Below are 8612 nucleotides of genomic sequence, written 5' to 3' on the forward strand. Positions count from 1 at the left end.
TCTTTACACATCTCAAGTTGCCACTATCCAAACCTTCCTTTCAATCTTTTCATTCTCCCGTTCCTTAGACCCACATCATCCCTTACCCACTTTCACTTACTTTTACATCACTCAATTTCGCGAATAAATCACTCACCACGTCTCACCAAAACTTGCACCCTGCCTCAATCAGCTCATCAATATTCTTTTTCTTTTTCCACTTCCCAGCACAACCACATATAGCTCATCTCCTCCCACCAAACTCATACTCACCATAAGGTGCTACTCACCACCCCATAAGATTGGGTAACTTACGTATCAAGACCAACTTACATGTAAAACAATGCATAAAGAAGTAAAATAACAACTTTGAATTAAACATAGTATGCAACGAATGTCAAAAGATAAGCATATGACCCAAAACAGGGGTCACTAGATCGAGTACAGGCGGACTTACTCGATCGAGTAGGTGAAGATCATAAGCACGTAAAACAAATCACCAGTGCTACTCGATCGAGTAGCTAAGGTACTCGATCGAGTGCCCCATTACTCGATCGAGTATCCTAGTTACTCGATCGAGTACCCCAATTCTCAGCACTGTCCAGTTTTCGTAAAACAGTCATAACTCACTCATTACTTGGTCGTTTTGGGCGTGTGACCTATCGTTAGAATCGTAAAAGGACAAGCTGTCACCTCCAATTGGAATCACATCAAAATCATTTATGCATCTCAAGTTATAACAGTTTAAAGACAACCTCTTTATAATCGAAAAAAACACAACTACTTGATTTTACTTCCAAACAACTTAAACAACAACCAAGCACACAAAACCAGTCAAAAACTCATAAAACCAGTATTCATAATTATATGTTACTATTTTCAAAAATCAAGCAACAACATCCATCATGCACATATATTATTTAACTCATTAGTCATGTACTAACCGCATACTTTAAATTTTATAACTTTTCGTAACACAACATTCTCATACATAACAAATCCTATTTCCATGTTACTAATACAACAACATTACAAATACACTTCGTCACTTAAACATATTCATAATCACAAAATTCATATTCTTATGCAATTGCTACCCCATCTTTTCCAATCAATTCATCCATTTCCAACACATTACTCATCATTCTCATACACTTTTCTAACAATTCCAACCAACATTGTAAACCAACTATCATGCAACATGCTTTCAATCAACAACATACGAAATCACATCATCACCATCTTTTCTACACATTCCCCATTCTCCACATACATACATCCACTGATTCATGCCACACATCACCATATAAGTACACAATTCACAGGATAAACACATAGCGATCCCGACTCATATCCCATGGTGACCGGTTCAAAATTGTAGGGCGAGTTCGCGACTTTAGGACGTCTCCCAAGTCTTTGCATTAGCTCCTACAACCTTTACCCCGGTTTCATTTTAATTGACTCCCTATATTAATTGGATTAATTGGTTACAGGTTTCAGGATCGTCGCTCTGATACCATTTGTAACACCCTCATACTCCAAGTGCCTTACCAGGACCACTCAGGTATAAGGATGCCACCATCTCGGTTACCCGAGGCATGATATTCATAAGACAATAACGAAACAACTTTAAAAGTAAATAAAGTTTAAAGTGATTATATAGCAATACCAAACTGATAAAAATAAATACAAGATCGTCAGACGGTCTACTGCTAAAACTATCAAAGCTATAAAACATCGTCTGACACAGCGGAAGACTTCTAACTGCCACGTGATGACTCATCCCAGCTATCCCATACGAGTCATATCATACCGCTCAATAATCGCTCACCACCCCGAATGGATCACCACATTTTTTAAAACATTTAAACGGGGTCAGTACTAATCACACAACTCAATATATCAACAATAAGAAAAAGCAGACGCTTAAGTCACACACACAACCACACCAATTCCAACAATCTCAATCACCGATCGTCCTTTGGACCGATCCCGCCGATGGGGGACCGCGGCCGTACCCACCAAATCCCCGCTCCTCATAATGAGCGATAACCCTGTCCATTAATGTGCACATCCCTTCGGTGGCGGGTTCCACAGAAGGCGAAACTAGGGCGTGAAACCACTCCCCAAGTGACCTCGCTCGGAGGCCACGCCTCGCGAACGATAGACAACGATCACAATCACAATCACAATACAATTACTATATCAAACAACCAATCACAACACATCAACAATCATCCCATTATGGGACTAATGCTGAGTAGGAAATCCTACCGGAACAAAGAACACAATCGACGGTCTCTCAATTTGTATCAAAAATCCTTTTCTACGAATCCTCCTCCTAACATATAATCACGTAATTACTAACAATCACAAAACTAACACAAAACCCCCAATCCCAAAATTAGGGTTTAACGAAACTTGACGAAATACTATAAAATTGGTATGTAAATCTTACCCTCAACGCAAGGATCACAAAGGTATAAAGAACGATGGAATCCGACCTCTCAAGCTCCGGGATTTGTCAACAACACGGATGAATGCGAAGAACGTAACTTGAATCTCCCTTTTAATGTTATTAGGTTTGTAAAAGTGTATTATGAAAGTGACGGAAAGATTTATATATTAATCCGTGTTATTAACAAAACCCATCGAATTATCACCCGCTAACCGAGCTACTCGATCGAGTAGCTAAGGTACTCGATCGAGTGCCCCCCTTACTCGATCGAGTATCCTAGTTACTCGATCGAGTACCCAACAGGTCAGAAACTATTTTAAAACGCAACTCACCCTTACTCGACAGAGTAAGGCCTACTCGATAGAGTACCCAAAGACTCATAAATACGGACTATTACAACAAACATGCTGGAACATCTGAGTCCCCTGAAAGTCTTTTTGCCAACCCTCACTAATCACTTGTTTAAAGCTGGGATCAAGTCTCCACATGTTGAAATACTTGAAGCTAGAGGTAGACAACATAGGGAAAGTGATCAAAGTATCCCTCAGGCATGAAGTAAGCATAAGCCTCAGGAAACACATTCAACCAGTCATCATTAATTAAGCATCTATCAAGTCTGTTATACACTAAGGTCTCCAAATCATGTTTATTGTTCCTAGTGAAGAAGGATCCAATTGCATGATATAGAGATTAATAAGAAGAAATTGCATAAACTAATAACAATAATAATAAAGCAGAAATTCAAGACAACAAAATAAAGTATGCAAAAGGGAAATAAATTAAATAAAGAGAGTAAAGAGAGATTACAAAAATTAAGATCCGGAAATATGAACGTCGAACATGAGAGGAAATGTGTCTACTGAATGATTAAGAGTAAAAGTGTCAGATAATCTCCTGTTTAAACCTAATCAAGTCCCTCCTTTATATAGGCGAGATACTTATTTAACCTAAAAACAAAACTAGGATACTAAGTAAATAAGATTATACGAGAAAATCTCGCATCAGATAACAAAGTGCTCGATCTCGTACTTTCAGACTCCTCGATCGAACAATCTTCCAGCAAAACCTCTCGATCGAGTACTTAATATACTCGATCGAGGACCTCTAAAATACCACCTCTCGATCGAGAACAACAGGGTCTCGATCGAGGTCTTCTCTGCATCCATAAGTACTCGATCGAACAGATTGGCTAACAAAAGGCTTCGATCGAGTCAATCACTACTGAACCAGCTCTTCGCTTCATTGATTTAGCTTCCGAGACCAGTTCACGCTTCCCGAGGCAAAGGAAATCTTGCTCCAGTTCTTCCATCTTCGTAAATGCAAGATAAGGGGACCTTAAAAAGGCTCAATTCCGACTAGGGATGTCAATTTCACCCGCATCCATCAAAACCCGATTCACCCGATCCTAAAAGATGGATGAAAACCCGACTTAAAGGGGTGATGGATGGATGACGGATGAAACGGATAATGGATGATGGGTGGGTTGGATGAAGAAATTCCACCCGCCATCCACCCGACATCCATCCATCACCCGATTTTATTACTATTTATTTAATTTTTTTTACATATAATACATTATTAAGATATAAAATATTTAAGTTTTCATATTTGTCTACTTCCAATATAGATATTTTGTGAAACTACCCACTAGAAAGTTAAACTAAATAATTATCTAATTTTATTTTTGTAGAGAAAAAAAAAATCATCATTTTTTTTAACTTGAAATATATAAAAACACAACACCCGTTTATCACCCGATTCACCCGTTTCATCCATGGATGATGGATGGATGGATGACGGATGATATGTTTCACGGATGACGGACGGGTTGGATGAGATTTTAAAAGGACGGATGGATGACGGATGAGGCTTCACCCGATCTGAACCCGATCCATTGACATCCCTAATTCCGACTTCTTTGGTACATTCCTGCAATAAAAGCCAAACAAAACAAAGTACTCCCTCCGTTCCACTGATATGTTTACACTTCCTTTATTTCCTCCTCACAAAATAAAGGAAGTGTTAACATATCACTGGAACAGAGGGAGTATACTATTAGTGGAAACGAAGTGGCTCATAGCATAGCTCACTTAATGCCACTTGATTTCTCGACCCGAGTTTGGGTGGACTCGTACCCCGACTCTATTAGTGATGTAATTGCTTCCGACTTTATGTTGGCTTTTGAGTAATATATTGACATTTTCCCCTCACAAAAAAAACAAAGTATACTATTCGGGGGACATTTGTAACATAATACTACGTAAATTACATGAAAATGCGTGCAAATAAAACTTAGAAAGACTATATAAAATACACGCATCAGTTACTTCTTGCGAAGAACCCTAATTTATCTTCTCTGCCCAAGTCTTCGATTAGCATATTGTTAATTAATGCCGAATCATTGTTACTCTTCACTTCAACCCTAATTTCTCTTCTATGGCAACGAAATCAATTTTGGATCATTGGCGGTATACTACTTTATCAATAAGCATCAATTAGGAGGTTAGTTCTTCATTTTTGTTCATTTTATTTCCAAATTTATTTTTATTGATGTTTGAATAATAATATTAGTTTCTCCATTTATGAAATTATTAGTGTGTATGCTGCTGTGTACTTGTATGGCTACCACAATTGTTGTCCCTTCCAATTTTTTTCCCTTTTTTGTTTATTATTCACAAAATGAGGCGGAGAAATCAAGTTTTGGACGACAGTCAAGGCGGCGTTACTCAAATCTAGTTTGGTTGTCCCTTCAATCTTGTAGGTAACATGGCTTCTCTCCCCTGCTTACGCTGTCGTGAAATGTTGTCGTATGAAGTCACTGTTCTAGTGATGTCGTCGCTCACTGATGCGAGGTATCCGTCGACTACTAGCAAAAATTCCTAATTTTTCGAAACCCTAACTCCCAAATAAATTTTACTTCTTTTGAAAAATTATTGGGCCGATTGATGATTCGAAATAGAGTTTTATTTCACAGATAACTTAGGCGCCATTTGGGCAAATTTCTAAGTTAGCTATACTCGAATTATGAGACTGATATATAGAGTATACTTTGCTATTGTTGTTGTTGTTGTTGTTGTTGTTGAAGGTTAAAAAGGTGTAATGGTAAGATTATCATATGTCTAAATCATGTTTTGATGTAGTTATTCCTTAATTTCAGTTTTCAGTTTTTTTTCCGCTCCATGCTGGCATCCAAAATAAGCAGAGCAAGCAGGGGAGTATCTGTCCATGAAGAGCACCACGGATATCTATTTAAATGGGTGTGTCACCTCTCCTTTTTTGGTATTTTAAGGAACACTGAATAGAATATGGAACATTAAAGGCTACAAAGGTTAATTTCCTTGTGTTTTGTTCAGTTATTTTATAGGGTTAATGAGAGGGCTGGTCTCCAGTGGGAGACCGCCTCGTTAAGTTTTTGTGATAAATTGTTTGAGTAACATTTTCATTCACGAGTCATTTCTGATAACGTGTTTTTGCTGTGAATTGAATGTATACAACATTTGGTGGTCCAGTTTATTAGCGAGCGACAGTTGAAGACTTGGCCTTTGCAGTAGCGCGTTTTGTTCAAAATGGAGGCTCATACTTCAGTTATTAAATGGTTAGTAGTACTAGCCAACATCTTTTGGTTATGTTCTAACTTCTGACTATAAATAAAATGTGAAAAATTGAACTGGTCTTTATTAGATTCAATGTTTGATTGCCATGTAATACCATGGTGGAACAAAGTTTTCCGTAATCAAAGCAATGTGGAATCGAAGGAAACAACAATGAACTAAGAGTATTTGTGCTCATATTTTGAGAGCCTAATAATTGTTCACTGACATTTGCACAAGTTGTAAAAATCTACGAAGTAATGCTTTTCTTAATTCCGTAGTAGATGTTGTTGTATGTGGTGGTATTATTTTTCTTCGTTGTTTGACGGGTAATAAACCACATTAGTAGTTGTCTTATTGCTGCAAAATATCTGTGTTTGTTTAGGGAAACTTGGTAATATACGACACTTAAACTTTTGTTACCTAGATGTTTCATGTTATTGAAATTCTTATTTGGTCATACTAGATTTTGATTGTCTAATGTTTTCATATCATGTGTCAATTGAATCTTAAGACCCACTAGAGTAACTAATACTCCCCAAATTTGGCATAGGTGCTAGTGTTTAATGCGTTATCGAACTTTGTGCTTTGTGTAATATTTTAGGTCTTATTATACAGGAGACGACGTTAATGCTAATGGCATGACACAAATTCTTTGTGGATCTATCGGATATTTTTTTGCGCAAATATGATATTGGAGTTGCATTGACATATTATGAGGTTCTTTTTGGTCTACTACCCAAGCATCGAACTCCTATTATCTGAAGTCTACGTTGATGTAAATTTAATAACTTCTTAAGGCTTCATTTTTAGTACATTAAGACTTATTTTGGGTGGATTGTATTTGTATATGAAGCATATTGTATTTATTCTCATTAATGCCATATTTGTTTTTATAAAAACCATCTTTTTTACCAAAAGGAATTCACTAGTTCGAAAGAATATGGGTTACGATTATTGGTACCCACAAATTGACGTGCATTTATTGCGTGATTAAAATTGGATATATTTGCCATAACCAATAACACCTGGGCTATGAAACTTTCGACGCACGTCATCTTAAACAATTTGTTGCACAAAAATTGTTTAAGGACGACAAACTCACTCGATGCCCAAAGTGTCTTTATGGGCAACAACAAAAAATTCGTTGCTCAAAACACACATTTAGTGACAACTCAAATTCGTTGCACAAAGTGATAAATGGGCAACGAAAACAAACTTTGTTGCACACACTATAATGGGCGTCGAGCCTAGGGCGACGAAGTCACGACGACCTTATTTTCGTTGCACAAGTGTTTGGGCGATGAAAACAGGACTGTGTGACGAAACATTTTGTCGCCTAAGATGATGCGTGTATTTTATATATGGTTTTTACCTTATATTTGCACCTATTTCTGTTTTTTTTTTTACGTAGTGATTAGCTACAAATGACCCCGAATAGTCTACTTTGGTTTGTCTTGTGTTAATTGCAGGTATGAACTGGAAAGGAGCGAAATAGAGCCTGAACCTGTCCCATCTGCATGCATTTTGGAGAAAGAACAATCGGAGCTTGGAATCTGTCACTTAGAGATGCGTGAAGTGGCTTCGGAAGGTGTTCAAGAGTTCATCCGTGCTAATACAGCTCGATCGACCAGGTTGGCTGCTGAAACTGGTCGATCGGATGCTTTATGCTACTGAAGATTGTCGATCGAGTTGTTGCTGAGTTCGATCGAGATGGGTGTTTGCTGTAGTCCTCGATCGAGTAGTGGTGTTACTCGATCGAGAGGATTGTTGAGTTTTGTTCTCGATCGAGTAGTTTATTTTTACTCGATCGAGAAGTTTAGTCGGATATGTAATCTTTAGTTAATTTTCGGATATTCTTTGGTAAGTAGGAATAAATAGGAGAAGTGACGGCAGTCATGGGGGGTCTCTTCCTCTCTTCTCTCTCATTCTTTCTCTTAGAACTCTACTCTTGAGACCTAACTCTCGATTGTTTTAGAACTTCTCTGTAATCGGTATTTCTAATCCTTAATTCTTTCACTATTTTATTATTGCATCTTTATTTCTCGTTACTTGAATCTTCTCTCTTTAGTCTTTTTCTTGTCTTTGTTAGCAATTTATTTATGATGTTCAATTCAATTGTTATGGTATTTGTTATTATTCTCCCAATATCAATTATGCATAGCTAAACTCATTTGCTAGGACATAGGGGAGCCATGGTTATTAAGGAATTATGAATAAGTGATTAGGGTTTGGTGTAAATTAGGTTTGTGTTGTTATCATTGCATTTAATTGTAATTAGTTGTTTGAGTCGACGCATTTGGCTAGTTAATATCATTACACCTTTGACCTAGATCGAGAGATTGGAAGGGGTAAGACCTGCAGTGAATATTAGGGCATGCTAGTGAGGGTGAAAGCTAAGCTAGTATTGTTTTAGGACGAAGAGCGGACCGAGAGGACCTTTTCATTACCCTGCAGACCGAGTTTATGTTGACCTATGACCTTAGATTGGACTCCTGGAAAGCCATGGTGAACTGAATGTCCTAACTATTTCTCTCCTTTGTTAATCTCTTTAAAGTTTATCTTTTTTTCTTCTTTTTTTCTCT

The 8612-nt window shown here is 37.5% G+C and overlaps 1 long non-coding RNA gene across 4 annotated transcripts; it reads left to right on the top strand.

Moving 5' to 3' along the window:
• The first annotated feature begins 4686 nt into the window (after positions 1-4686).
• LOC141634322 (uncharacterized) lies at positions 4687-8016 on the top strand. Of its 4 annotated transcripts, none has more exons than XR_012539045.1 (5): positions 4687-4939; positions 5033-5289; positions 5595-5694; positions 5947-6032; positions 6646-8016. It is a non-coding gene; the product is annotated as an uncharacterized LOC141634322 (long non-coding RNA). The 4 variants fall into 4 exon arrangements; XR_012539046.1 differs by having other exon boundaries at positions 5033-5198; XR_012539044.1 differs by having other exon boundaries at positions 5199-5289.
• Positions 8017-8612: the final 596 nt, after the last annotated feature.

This window comes from Silene latifolia, chromosome Y (assembly GCF_048544455.1).
Source record: "Silene latifolia isolate original U9 population chromosome Y, ASM4854445v1, whole genome shotgun sequence".
NCBI classification, from domain to species: Eukaryota; Viridiplantae; Streptophyta; class Magnoliopsida; order Caryophyllales; family Caryophyllaceae; genus Silene; species Silene latifolia.